Source organism: Dryobates pubescens, chromosome 18, assembly GCF_014839835.1.
Source record: "Dryobates pubescens isolate bDryPub1 chromosome 18, bDryPub1.pri, whole genome shotgun sequence".
NCBI lineage: Eukaryota > Metazoa > Chordata > Aves > Piciformes > Picidae > Dryobates > Dryobates pubescens.
Window position 1 is genome coordinate 15807148 of NC_071629.1, and position 18015 is coordinate 15825162.

The window sequence follows — 18015 nt, forward strand, 5'->3', positions numbered from 1 at the left end:
TGACCACAAAGACAAATGAAAGGAAGAAAATAAGATAGAGAGACAGGGGGAAATGCTAATGGGAAGGGTTCTCCTGGTCTCTAAATGAGGGTTAATGAGCATTAATAGGTACTGGATGGCAATATGTTAATAACATAGTGTCAGTGTTTATCAGGCACAACTCGTGGGGCCCAAAACCTGATGGCAATGCTGAGAACAAGTCCATCCCAGAGCAGTCTGTCAAATTGGCTGTAGACTCTCGTTAGCTTTTCCCTCTGCCTGCTTTTCCCCTCCTCTTTCCTCCTCCCTTTCTGCTGTACCTGTCCCTACTTTTTCCTGTCAGGATTTGAGAGTAAAACAAAGCCATTTCTGATCTTTCACCACGCTGAGGGGTTCCTGCATCTCATTGGTTTTGTCAGATCTGATCAGAAAAGCGACGCCGACACTGGCATCAGCCTCTGCCACCGCACAGAAACACAGCCACAGAAGGACGTGGAATCTCTCTCTGTTCTCTCTAGCTAGCACAAGGTGTGACACAAAAGATGTGTTCAAGTCTTCCCAAGTATGCTTCTGGGAGAACTAAAAGAAGGGAAAGAGGAGAGGTGACTTTGGGGTTTATTTGCGATTAAAGGTTTCTTCTTTCAGGCAGCCATCGATGGGAAATGTCTCTGCTGCTCCGCTGCACCCTACCCAACGTGAACTGAGAGCTGCTTGGCTGCAGTCACCATGCACATGAGAATGGTGATAGCATTCAATCCTCACAGCAGGGTAAGTGGTACTACCTCATCTTGTCCTCATTTGATCACATGAAATGTCCTTCCAAAGGTGGGCAACAAAGCTGGAAAAGGCTCTGGAGTACAAGTCTTGTGAGGTGCAGCCGAGTGAACTGAGATTATTCTGCCTGGAGAAAAGGAGGCTGAGGGGGGAACCTTCTACAGGAGGTTGGAGCCAGGTGGGGGTCGGTGTTTTCTCCCAAGCTCTTGTCCCAACAGGACAAGAGTAAATGGCCTCAAGTTGCCCCCAGGAGATTTAGGTTGGACATGAGGACCAATTTCTTCATGGAGAGGATTGTCAAGGCCTGGCCTGGGCTGCCCAGGACAGTGGTGGATCCCCATGCCTGGAGTAGTTTCAAAGGTGTGGTGAAGTGGTGCTGAGGAACATGGATTAGTGGTGACTTGGAAGTGCTAACAGTTAGCCTCCATGAACTTAAAGGTCTCTTTCAACCAGAAGGATTCTGTGCTACAGAAAGGATAACATTGCACAAAGCTATAACAGGTCTGAACCTATTGCTAAACCCTTCCTTTGAAACAAACCAACAAAATAAAAGCTTTTAATGGTGAGAGAAATGCAGATGAATGCCTCCCCTTCCTTCATTCTACAGGAAGAGACTGACTAGGAAACTAATTAAGTGGTTGGTTAACTTCATGCATGTAAGTAGCTTCATTTAATTTTAATTCAACTTGCTGCATTCTCCTATTGAAAGCATCAGCAGAAAGGCTGTCAACTAAATCTCCATAAAAATGCTGTTAATCTTGAGGAGACCTTGAATGGCTCCTGCATTCCCTAATGGAGCCTTTCATGCTCCTTTCCTTTCACAGCCTCGTTCCTGTGAGGTGCATTTTCGCTTGCTTGCGCCAGTAAAAACACAATAATTCAGGAAGGACCATGAAGCTGCTTTGAAATAATGATCTGGAGCTCCCACTGAATAGAAATAGAAGCAGGATGCATATTATGAGCCTGGTGTTGGCTCAGCAGTGCAGCAGGCACACAGGATAGGGACAGTCCATAACTGAAATGAGAAACCTGGCAGGTTCCTTCGGTGCCAGCCCCTAATTGAAATGAGAGGCTTGTCAGGATGCTTCAGTGCTGGTATGTTAAGTGTTAGACTCATAGAATCATTAAGGCTGGACAAGACCTCTAAGATCATCAAGTCCAACCTTCTACCCAACACCACCATGGCCATTAAACCATGTCCCAGAGTGCCATGTCCACACATTTCTGGAACACCTCCAGGGATGGGGACTCCAGCACCACCCTGGGCAGCCTGTTCCAATGCTCCACCACTCTTTCAGGAAAGAAATTGTTCCTAATATCCAACCTAAACCTCCCCTGGCACGGCTTGAGACCATTTCCTCTTGTCCAGTCATTAGTTACTTGAGAGAAAAGGCCAACACTGGCCTCACCACAACCTCCTTTCAGGTAGGTGCAGAGAGAAGAACTTACCATCATGCTAGGTAGTCTACAATGAAGTTAAACAGCATTATTCATGATTCTGTGTCCATGATGGGGCTTTCTGCACAGAAAGGGACAAATCTGTGCATAATCATCACAAAGGAAAAAGAGAATGTTCATGTATTTAGGTTTGGGTTCACATCAGAGGCAGCAAGTGAACCTCGATGGTGTTTTGGGTGAGCTTGCATCAGTGCTTGAGTCCAGCATCCCCTTGTATCACACACTCAGAACAGTTTGTCCAGAGATGTGCTGGAGTCCCCATCCCTGGAGACATACAAGGGCAAATTTAATGGCTCTGGGAGCAACCTGATCTAGTTGGAGATGTCCTACAAGAAAGCTGGGGAGGGACTTTTTAGGGTGCCAGGTAATGATAGGACTGAGGGGAATGGAACAAAACTAGAAATGGGTAGATTCAGATTGGATGTTAGGAAGAAGTTGTTCCCCATGAGGGTGGTGAGAGACTGGCGCAGGTTGCCCAGGGAGGTGGTGGAAGCCTCATCCCTGGTGGTTTTTAAGGTCAGGCTGGATGTGGGTCTGGGCAACCTGATCTAGTGTGAGGTGTCCCTGCCCATGGCAGGAGGGGTGGAACTGGCTGATCCTTGAGGTCCCTTCCAACCCTGACAATTCTATGATTCTATGTCCCTGCTGACTGCAGCAGGGTTGGACAAGATGGCATTCAAGGCTCCCCTCTGATGCAATGCATTCTGTGATTCTATGAAACCTACACTCAAACACAGCTTTTTGGGGCCAAAAAGCCAAATATGTCAATCCACAGCATGCAGATGGGCTGGGTTGAGCACCTGGATAAGCACGAAGGGTCACACCAGCCCTCATGGCATTTTCACGTAGCTTTGGGCCTTTAAAGAAGGGCACCACAGTGGATCAAGGAGAAAATGAGATCCTTAGGCTCAGCCTGCCTTGGTACTGTGCAGGCAGCCATGGCCAGCTGGACCTACAAGCTCAGCAGCCTGTGGGTGAGCAAGTGTGGGGACCAGGAGAGGCTTTACTGTTCTCAAACCAAATGCCAAACCTTTTGATTTCCACGTCCTTTTCCACAGTATCAAACCCTCTGAGGAGAGACACCCTGCAAGTTTTGCCTCTTCATTGCACTTCACCCACCTTGGAAGACTTGTCACACCTAGACACATGATCCTCACTTTCAGAGGTGTGGGTGGCTGCTAGTGCAGTGCCAGGGGCAGGTGGAGAGACTGTGGAGCCGCAGGTGCAGAGAAGGCTGTGTCATCACCAAGGGAGAATCAGGAGGCAGACACTGAGCCAGAAGCAGCAACAATGAAAAGAATGTTCAGAAAGAGCAAAAAAGGGTAAGGCAGGGAGAGTCATAGAGTTGTTTGGGTTGGAAAAGACTTTTAAGGTCATTGAGTCCAACCATTTGCCCACCACTGCCAGGTTCCCACTAAACCATGTCCCTCAGCACCACATCTCCATGGCTCTGAAACACCTCCAGGGATGGGGACTCCACCACTGCCCTGGGCAGCCTGGGCCTGGCCTTGACAACCCTTTTGGGAAAGAAATTGTTCCTCATTTCCAACCTAAACCTCCTCTGGTGCAACTTGAAACCATTTCTTCTTGTTCTGTTGCTTGCTGCTTGGGAGAAGAGACCAACCCCTACCTGTCTCCAACCTCCTTTCAGGGAGCTGTAGAGAGCAAGAAGGTCTCCCCTTAACCTTCTTTTCTCCTGGCTGAAGAACCCCACTTCATTTCCCTTCTCTGGACCTGCTCCAGCTCCCCAGTGTCCTACTTGGAGTAAGGGGCCCAAAACTGAACCTAGAACTCAAGGTGTGGCCTCACCAGTGCTAAGTACAGGGGTCCTTCTGGCTGCACCATTGCTGACACAAAAGGAAAGTGGAACATGAACCAGAACAGGGAAGGCAGCAGTAGCTATCTCTCTTCATGGTGTGCTCTGCCAGACCAGCCACTGGACACACTTTTGCCAGTCACCACAAACATCTGGCACCTTGCTACTGCCACAGATGTTACCAACTTATGGATCTTCCAGGAGCAGTCAGAATGGAAAACAGCTCTCATCTCTAGTTCCCACATCCCCCCATCCATGTCGGCTGGCACTGGTGCTGGGTGTGCTGTTAGTCACTTGGTTCAGCTGCTTTGCCTGCTGCTTAGCTTTCACAGAGGCTTCCTGGCTTGAAAAGTACTCCAGCTTCTGGTTTGATGACAGTGCAGAGGTGGGCTTCCAGCACAGTGCGTGAAATGCCATCTACCCTTTTTTCCCTAACCCTGTGGTGTGCCATAATGTTGGGGGCTAAGGCTGGAGAAGAAGGTCAGTGATAGCTTTGTGTGGCTGTATCATGGTGCTTATAAATACTTCAAGGGTGGGTGTAAGGAGGGTGGCACCAGGCTTGTTTCAGTGATGTCCATTGACAGGAGAAGGGGTAATGGGCACAGACATCAGGAGTTCTATCTAAACATGAGGAGGAACTTTTGTAATTTAAGGGTGACAGAGCACTGGAGCAGGCTGCTCAGAGAGGTGGTAGAATGTCCATCTCTGGAGACATTCAAAACCTCCCTGGATGTGTTCCTGTGTGACCTTCACTAGGTGAACTTATCTTGGGTTAGGGGGTTTGGACTGGGTGATGTCCAGAGGTCCCTTCCATGCTGTGATGAATTCATCAGTTTCTGATTTCACCCAGGCTTGTTAAGACACACATACCCTGACTGTGATATTGAAGAGGACTCCTGACTGCTGCAGTTGATCCTATTGGGGATATTTTTAACTTTTAAAAGTTTTTTTGGTGGGAGGGGAACCACCAAAGGGGCTTCTTGGCTTGGAATATTGCTTGGACAAAGCTTTCTTCACACAACTGCTGGAACCACAGCCTGAAGATCTGTTTCAGGTGATGGTTGCTAACCTAACAGGGCATGGCAGAGGATGTTTTGCTGGGTGTTTAGGTCAGATGTTCCTAGGGTTTGCCACAGCAAGGTGTTAGTGTTTACACCAGGAAGAGCTTGCCTTTTGCAGCCAGTAAAACCTGCTGGGTTCGCCTGGTAGTTTCTTTGTTCCTCGGCAAGGAAAGGTGGAACTTGAAGGTGCTTCTGTGCCTGTGTGATTCCCTGCAGTTCCCTCACTCTGCCTGAGCACAGTGCACATCTGTGTGGGTTTCATTTCTCCTAATTCTTTGAGTACACTTCCTGGGTTTGGCATGACTGCATTTGTGTTTGTTTGTGGACTCCAGAAATCAGGCAGCCTTCTCCTCCTGTTCCATCTTTGTCAGGGATTTGTTACTGGCAGCTGACGTGAGGAGCAGCAGCTGAGCAACTGGAGAGATGTTTATCCCCTGAGAAAGCCCTTTGCTGTCAGGCTCAGCTTCTGTTCTAGCAGGAGACTTACACTCACATACTATACTCCAGAAGCTGCAAGATCCAAGGCTGCCAAGTGTAAAACAGCATCAAACTGAAGATAGAAAAGTTCAGCCATGAGTTTGGCTGAGGTTTTTGAATAATCCAACAGGCAAACCCAAGATGAGACCTTAATAAATGGTAAGCTTGTGCAGCCTTCATTCCTCAGGATAGGAATGGTCAGCCTCTCCAAAGGCAGTTTGGGTTGGAGCAGTTAGGTGGTGGAGGTGCCACCATATCCCCTTGAAGGAGCTTCTCCCTGTGAAGCAGTCCTGCACTGGGGAGGGCTGAGGAATTGGCAGACAGTGTAAGATAGGCTCTGGCTGGCTGTGTGCTCCTGTCCTGGCAGGAAAGAGCAGAGTGGGATCCTGGGGCATGGGGACAGGCAAGAGGAGCTGATGGGAGTCAAAGCCAGGGCCAAGCTAGGAGGAACCTAGCAGGAACCTGAGCCTGCAGCAGGAGCTGCAAGCAGGTCACTAAGGTGCCTGTTAGGGTTGGGGGTCTGGGAACATTTTGGGGGAACTGGAGGGAAGAAATTTCCTGAACTACCAACTGTGTCAGCAGGGAGGTAACCCCAGGGAGGAGGAGCTGGCCTTGTGTGACTGAGCCCTGGGTCTGTGGGGTGGTGGAGAGGGGAGTTAAGTGGGCAGGGGTGTGTCAGAGCCAGGATGGAAGAAAGTGTGAGCTGAGCCCCTCATTAGTCTCTGCATTCATTTCTGCTTCTTCCAAGGCTGTGGGAAAACAGTGGACTTGGATCTAGGAAAGCAGAAGTGTTTGTCTTAGTTACAGCTTTGACATTTAAAATCCCTTTAAAGACTGAGACTGTGGTGGAGAGGTGATTTATGGGGCAGTTGTGCAAAGGAATGAAACCTGTGAAGACCTGAAGCACCACAGCTCTATTCCTGCCTTTAAATTACATCCATATAAGAGCAGGGTGGGGAGAAAAAGGAGAGATACTGAACCTTAAAGGAACAGTTCCATGGAACAGCAATCTCCTGTACTTTATCCCCAGGATTTGCTGGCACGGAAATCCCAGGAAACAGAACTGCTCCTCCAGCAGATCCTAATTGGTGGTGTGGCACTGGTATTAATTGCATGTCATTCTTCCTAAATTGCAGTGTTCCTGTTTACTAACCTCCTTCCTCATTACAATCCTGAACCACTGCAGAGATTGAAGCTCAGATATTTGTCACATCACAGTTTCTGAGTTAATTCTTCTGTCGTCGCTGCTGAGTCTTTGTACCTACTGCTAACGGTTCAGGAGTTGGCGTTTGAGCCACCCAATCCAAGAAGGACATCGAGGGGCTGGAGCATGTCCAGAGAAGGGCAATGAAGCTGGTGAAGGGTCTGGAGAACAGGGCTGGTGAGGAGCAGCTGAGGGAACTGGGGTTGCTTATTCTGGAGAAGAAGAGACTGAGGGGAGACCTCATTGCTCTCTACACCTCCCTGAAAAGAGGGAGGGCTGCACCTACTATCAGGTGATGGAATGAGAGGAAATGGCCTGAAATTGTGTGAGGGGAGGTTTAGGTTGGAGATTAGGAAGTATTTCTTTCCTGCAGGAATGGTCAGACATTGGAACAGGCTGCCCAGAGAGGTGCTGGAGTCACCATCCCTGGAAGTGTTCAAGAAATGAGTGGCCATGGCACTGTGGTGGTTTCGTGTCCTTGGTGGTGTTAGACTGACAGCTGGGCTCGATGATCTTCAAGGTCTTTCCCAGTCTCAACAGTTCTATGATTCTATGACCTAACTTGGCTGTGCTGTCAAAATAAACAATTAAGCAAACAAGTGAGTTGAGACTTGTGTCACAGTTATGTTAATAAATACATCAACATGAATGATTTATAATCATTAGAGATAGGTGCTCATTATGAAATTAGTTCCTTCACTTTCTTCTGTTTGTTTTCAGTTAGCAGCTGCTCAGATACTGAGCTGCCTGACAGTTCTCAAGCTACTTCAGACCCAGAACAATTTACTGTCTTAAAAGTAGGCAAAACAGAAGTTCTTTTTTCCCTGAACATTATGTAAGATTTTTAAGTGTGTCTCCCACACTGCAGTGGGATGAAAGGGTCAAAACTCCATAAAGCTTCAGCAAAGCAGAAATCTGCATACAAAGATTAATTTGCTGTTTAATTTTTATAGTCTTTGATTTGTCCAAGTGCCTAAGTTTAATTTTCTGTGTCTTTAATTTCAGCCACTTACTTTGGCTTTTATTGAGTCAGAAATGGATGTGTTTTCTGGGAGTCTGCTCTGGGAGTGCCTGGGGAATAAACTGGAGGAACAATGTGATATCCAGGATTCCAGTGAAGCCAGGAACCTCTGCTGCTGTCTCCTCCTCTACACCAAGCAGTAGATGATGGTAAGAGCCCACTCTTTGCAAAGTGATGGCCCTGCAGAAATCAAACTGAGCTTTAAGTGGTGCACACGAGGCTCATTCTGGAGGGCTGGCAGGAGTGCAACATCTGGGAATGGTCTGTTGTTCAAACCTGTCTACATCTGCAAGCAAACATGATTCTGTGATCTAGAATCATAGAGTTGTTTGGGTTGGAAAAGACCTGCAAGATCATTGAGTCCAACCATCACCACCACGGACATTAAACCATGTCCCAAAGCACCCTGTCCACACCTTTTTTGAACACCTCCAGGTATTGTCCCTAGTTACCTATCTCCTGGATGAATCATAGAATCACAGCATTGTTTTGGTTGGAAAAGACCTTTAAGATCATCAAGTCCAACCACAAACCCAGCACTGCCAGCTCACCAGCAAACTGTGTCCCTCAGCACCACATCTCCACGGCTTTGAAACCCCCACCAGGCATGAGAACTCCCCCACTGCCTTGGGCAGCCTGGGCTAGGGTTTCACAACCCTTTGGGGAAAGAATTCCTCATGTGCAACCTAAACCTTCCCTGGTGCAACTTGAGGCTATTTCCCACCACTTGAGAGGAATTGACCTTCTTTACTATCATGTTTAATGCTTCCCATTCCGGTTCCTCTCAGGCCTCTTTCTGCAGTCTTGAGGTCTCTGCTCTGCTCAGTAAGAACTGGATAATGGAGCAGCCAACTTGGCTGAACATTTTTAGATGCTTTCAATTTGTCTCTGGTAATGTCAACAGGGATTTGATTCCCATTATGGAATCATCTCAGTTGAAAGAGTCATAAGATTCATAGATCCATAGAAAAGTTTGGGTTGAACAGGACCTTAAGGATTATCTAGTTCCAACCCTCCTGCTGTGGGCAGGGACATCTTCCACTAGACCAGGTTGATCAAGGTCACATCTAATTTGGTCTCAAACATCTCCAGGGAGTAGGCATCCACAGCCTCCCTGGGCAACCTGTTCCAGTGTCTCACCACCCTCACTCTAAAGAATTTCTTCCTAATCTCCAGTATCAATCTCCCCTCTTCCAGCTCAAAGCCATCCCCCCTCATACTAGCTCTACAAGCCCTTGCAAAAAGTCCCTCCCCAGCTTTCTTGCAGCCCCCTTCAGGTACTGGAATCCCACTTTAGACTCTCCCTGGAACCTTCTCTTCACCAGGCTTAACAGCCCCAACTCAAGATCATCAGGTCCAACCCTAACCCAGCACCGCTTGGTCCTTGGAGCCCTATGGCTGCACTTGGCAGTTTGTAAATCACAGATGTACGTCAGTGGGCAGGAGTGGCTTCCTTCTGCCTTCATCTGCAGCCTCCTACGCTCCTGACTCCTTTGTCTCATCCCTCTATTTCCATCAGAAGGCAAAAATGCCTTCCCTGAGTGGCTGCACGCAGACAGATGCGTTTCACTCTCAGCAAGATCCAAGGAAGGCGATTTACAAGGGTTCTGTGCACTCAGGACCCAGGAGCAGGGGACTTGGGAAACATGCCTTGTGTATGATGGATGGGATGCATTATCTAAATGCTAATAAATACCCAGCCACAAATTGGCTCCATTTTTCTTCATTCCTCTGCTGCCTCTACTTGCTGAATGACACTAAATCTAGCCTCAGACACATCACAGCACTAATTAGTTCTGATTTCTCCCTTTGTTCTTTCTTTTTTTTGGTAGGACAATATGGATGTGCTGCCTCTGGGTGTGTTTATGTTACAGCCTCCTTGGCTTGGCTCCATGGAGGGCATGTAACATGGTTTGGTGTGAGGCAGACAAGGTGCAAAGCTGGTGTAAATCTTATCTGGCACGTGACTCTCCAGCCTGATGTAAAGCAGTTGGTTTGTATTTATGACACAACTCTCAGGATTTTCCTATAGGGATGATTATAGGATCATAAAATGGTTTGGGTTGGAAGGGATCTTAAAGGTCATCTAGTTCCAGCCTTCCCTGCCACAGGCTGAGATGCCTTCCACTAGACCAGGTTTTCCAACATGGCTTGGAAAACTTCCAGGCTTGCAACCTCCCCATCTTCGCCGGGCATCCTGTTCCAGTGCCTTACCACCCTCCTGGGGAAGAATTTTCTCCTCATGTCTAATCCAAATCCAGCTTCTATTAAGTATAAAGTCATGATCCAGATCTGGTGCCTACCAAAACTCTCCCTGACTCCAGATGCAAGCTTGTTTGGTGTCCACTTACAGATACACAGAGTCACAGATTGCATTGGGTTGGAAGGAAACCTCAAAAGTCATCTTGTCTAACCCCCCTGCAGTCAGCAGGGACATCTCTGACTAGATCAGGCTGCCTAGGGCCACACCAAGTCTGATCTTGAATGTCTCCAGGGATGGGGCCTCAGCCACATCTCTGGGCAACCTGTTCCAGTATCTTGCCACTCTCATAGTGAAGAACTTCATCCTTATCTTCATCTACCCTGCTCCAGTTTCAAACCATTGCCCCTCATCCTATCACCAGAGGTCCTTCTAAACAGTCCCTCCCCAGCTCTCCTGTAGCACCCCCTTTCAGGTACTGGAAGGTTGCTCTAAGATCACCCTGGAGCCTTCTCTTCTCCAGGCTGAACAGCCCCAACTCTCTCAGCCTGTCCTTGCAGGAGAGGTGCTCCAGCCCTTACTGCCCCAATCCCTGTGTTCTTGCTGTCTTCTCTATTTGCTTAGAGCTAAGTCTGGACTCGCCTGATGCTGTTGATTTCTGTAGGATCAAGCTCAGCTCAACCTGGCTTTGGTGGTTTTTTTCTTTTCCTTGTTCATCTTTTCTAGGGAAAGCTGATAAAAAGCAATTCAAAGGTGCCCAGTGGCTGCAGAGATACAATCTGTCAGCACTGTCAGTGAGCAGCGATGGGATGACCTCAGCAGTCCTAAGGTTTGATCATACTCATCCAAATCCACAGATGAGACAATCTTGTTAAATAATTGAAGTGGTATGAAGTTCAGGCCTCTCACATTTAGTGCTTTTCAAGTCTCCTGCCACTTATTTCATTGCTCTTTGCAGAGAAATTGCACTTTTCTACTTGTAGCATTTGCTCTGCTCTGTGCCACCGGCTCCCAGCAGCTCCTGCAGACCTCCCGACCTCCTTGTGCAGCTGTAATATCATGGCTTGTTTCCATGGAGACCAGAGGAAGAGGAGAAAGAAATCTGGCTGGGAATAGCAAGCTTCCCCCTTCTCTCACCAGGAGAAAACCAGAGGGGGAATGGTGGCCTGATGCTGTGGTTACACAGAGAGGCCAGCAGAGTGCCGGCCACTGTCCTCTCCTCCCTGTCACCCAGAGTCAGGGTGATGTGTGCAGTGCTGATTCTCTGGGCTTTGTGTGGCCTCAGCATTTTTGGCTGGCTGGCTGAGGCAGCCCCAACCTATGGGCTGTTCTCCACCACAGCTACCTGTCAAGAAACCATCATGTTGGGTGCATCTCTTAGGAAGAAATTCTTTACAGTGAGGGTGGGGAGATGCTGGAACAGGTTGCCCAGGGAGGTTGTGGAGGCTCCAAGCCTGGAAATGTTCAAGGCCACATTGAAGCAACGTGGTCTAGTAGAAAGTGTCCCTGCTCATGGCAGGGGGATTGGAACTAGATGATCCATAACCTTCCTGGGCAACCTGGTCCAGGATCTTACCACCCTCACTGTAAAGAATTTCTCTCATACAGCTGAGCAGGAGAACTTTGTCAGACCATTGTTTAAAGCTATGGTAGGTCCAGTCCCTAAATTCTAACCCCAGACGTTCCTCACTCCTGGTGCAATGAAAAGCTGAACCCAGAGCTGAGTAGTGGAGGTGAAGGGGTGTTAAAATAAACTAAAAAATAAAATGCAGACCTTCCCAATTGGGAGCAGAAACATTCAGCTGTATCAGACCTGAGCTGGAACCTGTTGATGTTTCCTTCACCATCGGCCCCCTTCTGCTTTGTCACATTCATTAATTAGTGCAAACAGCACGTTTGTCTGGAGGCAGGCAGACTTCTGCAGGCCTTGTTATTACTCATTACTTGAATCACTCTCTCTTTATCTTGGTTCATTCTGCTGGGACACTCAAGCAATTTTCCAAGGCTGTGAGCACAGGATTGTGTAGAAATCATTCCCAACATTGATGCTTCAGCTGAAGATGCTCTCTCCTGTGACTTACCAATAAACCTGCACAACACTTTGCTGCTAGCAGCCTCAGACTGCTGAAATTTGTTTTTTACAGGTGAGCTGATAAATGATGGTCTTTCACTTTCTGCAGGCATAGCTGTCTGATAGAACTAGTTTTGGTGTCTCATGCAGTCATACTGATAGTCCCCTGTGCTTTTCCTCCCTCAGGTTCATAAAACAGTCAGTTTGTGTTCTGGGTTTGGCTGAAGTGGTTGCATTTCCTGAGCATTTCTATGTGCAGCGTAGGTGGGGCATGGAGGAAACACCTTCCTCCTCTTCTTGTTCCAAAGGCAGCCACAACACCTGTGCCACTGATGTGCTGGGTACTGGAGAAGAGCAGCCCCAGAGGGGATCTGATCAATCCTCAGCAAGAGATGAAGGGTGGGGGCAAGAGGATGGGGCCAGACTGTTCTCAGAGGTGCCCAGGGACAGGACAAGGGGCAATGGGTACATTTGAGGATGAGAAGAAATTTCTTTGGTGTGAGGGTGCTGGGAGCCCTGGAGCAGGCTGCCCAGAGAGGTTGTGGAGTCTCCTCCTCTGGAGAGCTTCCAAACCCAGGTGGCCATTGTGATCCTGGGCAAACTGCTGTGGGTGTCCCTGCTTTAGTGGAGGGCTTGGACTGGCTGATCTCCAGAGGTTCCTTCCAAGCCCCACCATGCTGGGATGCTGTGACTCTGTATTGTGTTACACTCACATCTAGACCTTGAAAGGCATTGCAGTTAGTTACATATGGATGCCTGTTTTCTGTAATCCAGTCTACTTCTTCTGAGGTTATGTTCTAGCAGGATACAATTCTGATGGCTTAAGGGACAGTGGATGAGGACCATTTCTTCCATCAGCTTTTAGCCCTTTGAAGTTTCTCCTGTCACATTGCCATATGCATTATGGGTTGCCCACTTTGGGCTGTTTGCTGGGACTGAACCCCTCTTTCTCTCTCTACCTGCTCTGGCTCCTTCCTTCGATGTTTGCCAGATTTATCTTTAGGATTCCTCTTAATTACAAGTTCTAAAGTGGCTTCTGATCAAGCATCACCTATGAATGCCATTAAAGCAATGCCAAAATCATCCTTGGACTATCATCCATTCTTTTTCTGCCCCAATAGGACTGAAGGGAGGTTGTGGATGTCCCCTCCCTGGAGGTGTTCAGGGCCAGGCTAGATGGGGCCTTGAGCAACCTGGGCTAGTGGAAGGTGTCCCTGCCCAGGGCAGTGAGGTTGGAGCTGGATGATCTCGAAGGTCCCTTCCAAGCCAAACAAGGTCCCTTCCAAGCCAAACAAGTCTATGCATCTATGAATACCTAACTATAAAAAAGTAAGAAAAAGTAAAAGGAACTCTTGTGTCCTTTCTAGAATCCTCTTTGACAGTCTGATTATGCTCAAGAAGAAAGGCCCATCCTGGTGCAGTCCCAGGGGAGAAGGATTAACAACCCTGGAAGCAGTGAAAGAAGATTCACGCTGATGTGAAGAAGACAGATGCATGTGTAGTCCAAGTTCAGCTTGGCAGTCGTGCTGAAAATGCCAATCCAACAATTTTAATGCTGGCAAGAAGAAGACATTTATGATGTGACTGGGGAAGGGATGGCTCCTTCCAGCTCAGAGTGAGCTACAGCAGGGAGCCTGCTCTCCCAAACAGCCTCTTGGGTGCCAAGGGTGGCTTTTTCCTGCAAGCACGTGTCAAGGTGACCAAGGACACCAACCCAGAGATGATCATTCACCTTGAGATGTTACTGCCCAGTGCTGAGAGAGTTGTGGGCTGAGATGTTTTCGCCCCAAGCAGCAAGGTGTATCTACAGGGAAGGTAAAGATGGAGCTATACCAGGATCTGCTTTAAGCTCACCAGTGTGGGTACTGTCACTGCTCTCTGCAGCTCCCTGAAGGGGAGGTTGGAGCCAGGTAGGGGTTGGTCTCTTCTCTCAAGTAGCAAGTGATAGGACAAGAGGAAACAGCCTGAAGGTAGTGCCAGGGGAGGTTTAGTTTGGACATCAATGTCTTTCCTGTAGTGAGGGGCCCAAAACTGAACCCAATATCCAAGGTGTGGCCTCACCAGTGTTGAATACAGGGGGACAATCACTGCCCTACTCTTGCTGGCCACACCATTGCTGAGTATTTGAACTTTAAGACAGGTTTTCAGCAGATGAGTAAAACCAGGTTTGGTTAGTGTTGTTTCCATTAAGGTCAGTCTCATTCCAATGTAACTTTTTGAAGCTGGAAAATATTTCCTTCATCTCCTCCCCTTTTGTTTTATCAGAAAGACATAAGTATGGTGAAGTGCCCCTTGCCTTGCTCTTCACAAACCCTGTGCTGGTATTGCTGGGACGGAACTCCAAGGCAGCCATGGGCTGCAGGCTGCTAGCAGCTTGGAGTCAGCTGGGACAGCTGAGCTGAGCTGGCTCCAGGTATAGCCCAGACCATCAGCATCACACTCAGTATAAAGAGGGAAGTTTGCTAAGGTAATTCTGCTGCTAGACCCTCCAGCTTGGGCTCCTTCTCTTTCTTCTGCTCTTGAGGACTGCTTTCCTGTTTGGTGTGAGTGCTGTGCCTTCTCTGGGCAGGTATAACTTCAAATACTTTGCACTGACACGGGTATTAGGTTGGCTGTTTCATTAAATCCATTTTCATTTCAGCCCATGGGTCTCTTCTTTTCCTGATCTCCTTCCTCTCCTGGGGAGGAATCATTGGGTGACAGAGCAGCTGCTTGAGTTCAGCTCTGGATGTGGGGGAAATGTTGACCCAGACCATGAGCCTGAAGGATTGCCCAGGCAGCAGAAATTCCTTACCATAACCGTTTTGGCTTGGTTGTTGTTAACAAAACCTGCTCTCATAGGTTTTGCATCTTACTCTGACTTGTTTTTTGTGCCCTATCATGGATGCACAGAGATACTCCAGGCCCCTCAGTAGCATCCACTGGGCTCTCTCCAGTAGTTCCCCATCTCTCTTGAACTGGGGAGCCCAGAACTGGACCCAGGACTCCAGCTGTGGCCTCACTGGGGCAGAGCAGAGGGAACTACTTCTCAGGTCAGCTGCCTGACATCTATGGGGAAATCTGTGGAAGTGCAGCACCTCTCCTGGGCCAGCTCTGCCTCCAAAGACAGTGTGAAGCTTAACAAATCCAATTCATTCTCCTGGTTCTCAAAAGATTCTCTTCATTAAGGCTCTGATCTTCACTAATCTCTCACGTGGCTACTTAGCACAGGTTTGTCTGTATTGATTTTCTTCTGCAGCTCTTGCACGCTTTGAACTCCTCTCGTGCTCAACTTGATTCACTGCCTCTGGATATACTGCAGGATGCAGCACACAGAGTCTGAGGCCAAGGGGAGTTTGCATTTGAGCTTCCTAGGTCTTCTCTTATCAAGAGTCTGACAGGCAAGGGCAGCTTCTAGCTGAGGTGTTTTGTAGACTTCTGCCTGATTTCTTCCCATAATGTCAGCAGAAAGAGGGGAGATTAGGGAGAAATTCTTTACAGTTAGGGTGGGAGACACTGGAGCAGGTTGCCCAGGGAGGCTGTGGATGCCCCTTCCCTGGAGTTGTTCAAGGCCAGGTTGGATGACACCTTGAGCAACCTGGGCTAGTGGGAGGTGTCCCTGCCCATGGCAGCAGTGTTGGAGCTGGGTGATCTTTAAGCTGCCTTCCAAGCCAAACCATGCTATGATTCTATGATACTGAAGCATCTGTGAATGAGTCCTTTCTGAAGCGGAGTGGCTTGTAGATGACTCCCACAAAAATATTTGTCCATATAGAAAGAGGATTGAGGTTGTCTCCTGTGGGTCAGCTCCCTTCTCAAGTGTAGATCTGAAATGAAGCTGGGATGGAAGAGAGCAGAATGTTTTCCTCTGTGTCTGTGGTAAGCTTTGCTGCTATGAGATAAACTGATTGTTAATGCCATCAACAGAGCTGCAGGTGAGGATCTGACCTGCTGGAAAGCAGCTCTGTGGGGAAGACCTGGGAGTGCTGGTAGACATCAAGTTGCCTGTGAGCCAGGCAATGTGTCCTCATGGCCAAGAAGGTCAATGGTCTCCTGGGCTGCAGGATATAATTTGGCTATCATATTTCCTTGTGGAAACCAGTAATTGGTTCTAGGGGAGCTTTGTCAGGACAGGGGCAGGCTGCCTGCCCTGCAGTAAGTGTGCAGGTGGAGGACTGATGGGATGCTCCAAGTCCCAGTCATTTGAAATTGTAGAACACTTGGAGTCACATTATATAAACAGCATAAACTGTTCTGTTACCTCTGTGACAAGTCAGGTACCACAAATGGTGAAGAAACTCAAGGAGTGTCTTGGAGAGGTGGCTGAAATTGCTCAACAAGCATCACTTGCCTTGAGGGCAAGCTGGGAGGAGGCGGCAAGGAAGGAGATAATTGGGAGCCTATGAAGGCAATGGGGAGATGAGGCACATGGAGGAGCCACTGGGGTCCACAAAAGAAGTAAACAGCAGGCAAGGAGACAAAGTAAGGCCTGTTGGCAGCACTGCCACTCATTTCTGGGATGATTTTCAATGAGTTCTTTTATTTACCTGGCTGCCACTTTTTGTGCAAGGCACTGGAAACTTTGTGCTGTAAACAATTTTTAGGTGGGAGTCCTGAAACCAAGCTGTGCTCAGAGAACGTACAGCTGGGTGGTTGCTGCTGTGTCATCTTTCAAGGCTGAGGCAAGAATTTAATTCAGAGGTTGGGTTTGGTTTTTTTTCCTCTGTACATTAAATATTACTCTGCTGAAAAAAAACCCAACAAGGTTCTTCTGGTGATGATACATCCGTGAGATGCTTTGAGCTGCCTGGATGAGCAAAGATTTTTATGTGCTGGTGTCGTGGTTTGAAGTTACTGGGGTGTTTGTGGTCTGAGATGGTGTCAGAGATGACAAACACAAGGTGTGGTGGTAAGATGTGCCCAGCTCTGTGGAGAAGGACCTGGGAGTGCTGGTGGACAAGTTCCCCGTGAGACAGCAATGTGCTGTCATGGCCAAGAAGGCAAACAGTGTCCTGAGGTGCATGAAGAAGAGTGTGGCAAACAGAATTAGGGAGTGTCTCTACACCCTCTACTCTGCCCTACTCAGGGCAAATTTGGAGTACAGTATCACACAGTATCACAGTAACTAAGGTTGGAAGAGACCCCAAGGATCATCAAGTCCAACCTGTTCCAACAGACCTCACAACTAGACCATGGCACCAAGTGCCACGTCCAATCTCCCCTTGAACACCTCCAGGAACGGCGACTCCACCACCTCCCTGGGCAGCACATTCCAATGACAAATGACTCGCTCAGTGAAGAACTTTTTCCTCACCTCGAGTCTAAACCTCCCCTGGCACAGCTTGAGACTGTGTCCCCTTGTTCTGGTGCTGGTTGCCTGGGTACAGGGTACAGTCCAGGGCTCCCAAGTTCCAGAGAGACAGGGAACTACTGGAGAGAGTCCAGTAGTGATGGCTACAGAAATGCTGAGGGGCCTGGAGCATCTCTGTGAGGAGCAAAGGCTGAGAGCCCTGGGGCTGGTGAGCCTGGAGAAGAGCAGCCCCAGAGGGGATCTGATCAATGCTCAGCAAGAGATGCAGGACCTGTTGGGGGCAAGAGAATGTGGCTGGGCTCTTCTCAGTGGTGCCCAGTGACAGGACAAGGGGCAGTGGGCATAAACTGGAACCCAGGAGCTTCCACTTGAACAGGAGGTGAAACTTGTTTGGTGTGAGGGTGCTGGAGCCCTGGAGCAGGCTGCCCAGAGAGGTTGTGGAGTCTCCTTCTTTGGAGAGCTTCCAAACCCAGGTGGCCATTGTGATCCTGGGCAAGCTGCTGTGAGTGCCCTTGCCTGAGCAGTGGGGTTGGACTGGAGGACCCCCAGAGGTTCCTTTCAATCCCCACCATGCTGGGATTCTGTGGTCATCTCCCTGCAAAGTGCTGATGCTGGGAAGCCATTATTGGTGCTTGAGATTACAAGGGCAGAGAAGAATTAGGTG

General features: G+C 48.6%; 1 long non-coding RNA gene across 1 annotated transcript; it reads left to right on the forward strand.

Moving 5' to 3' along the window:
• Positions 1-635: 635 nt before the first annotated feature.
• Positions 636-13746, forward strand: LOC128898098 (uncharacterized). The gene is made up of 3 exons (XR_008462700.1): positions 636-747; positions 7775-7939; positions 13429-13746. It is a non-coding gene; the product is annotated as an uncharacterized LOC128898098 (long non-coding RNA).
• Positions 13747-18015: the final 4269 nt, after the last annotated feature.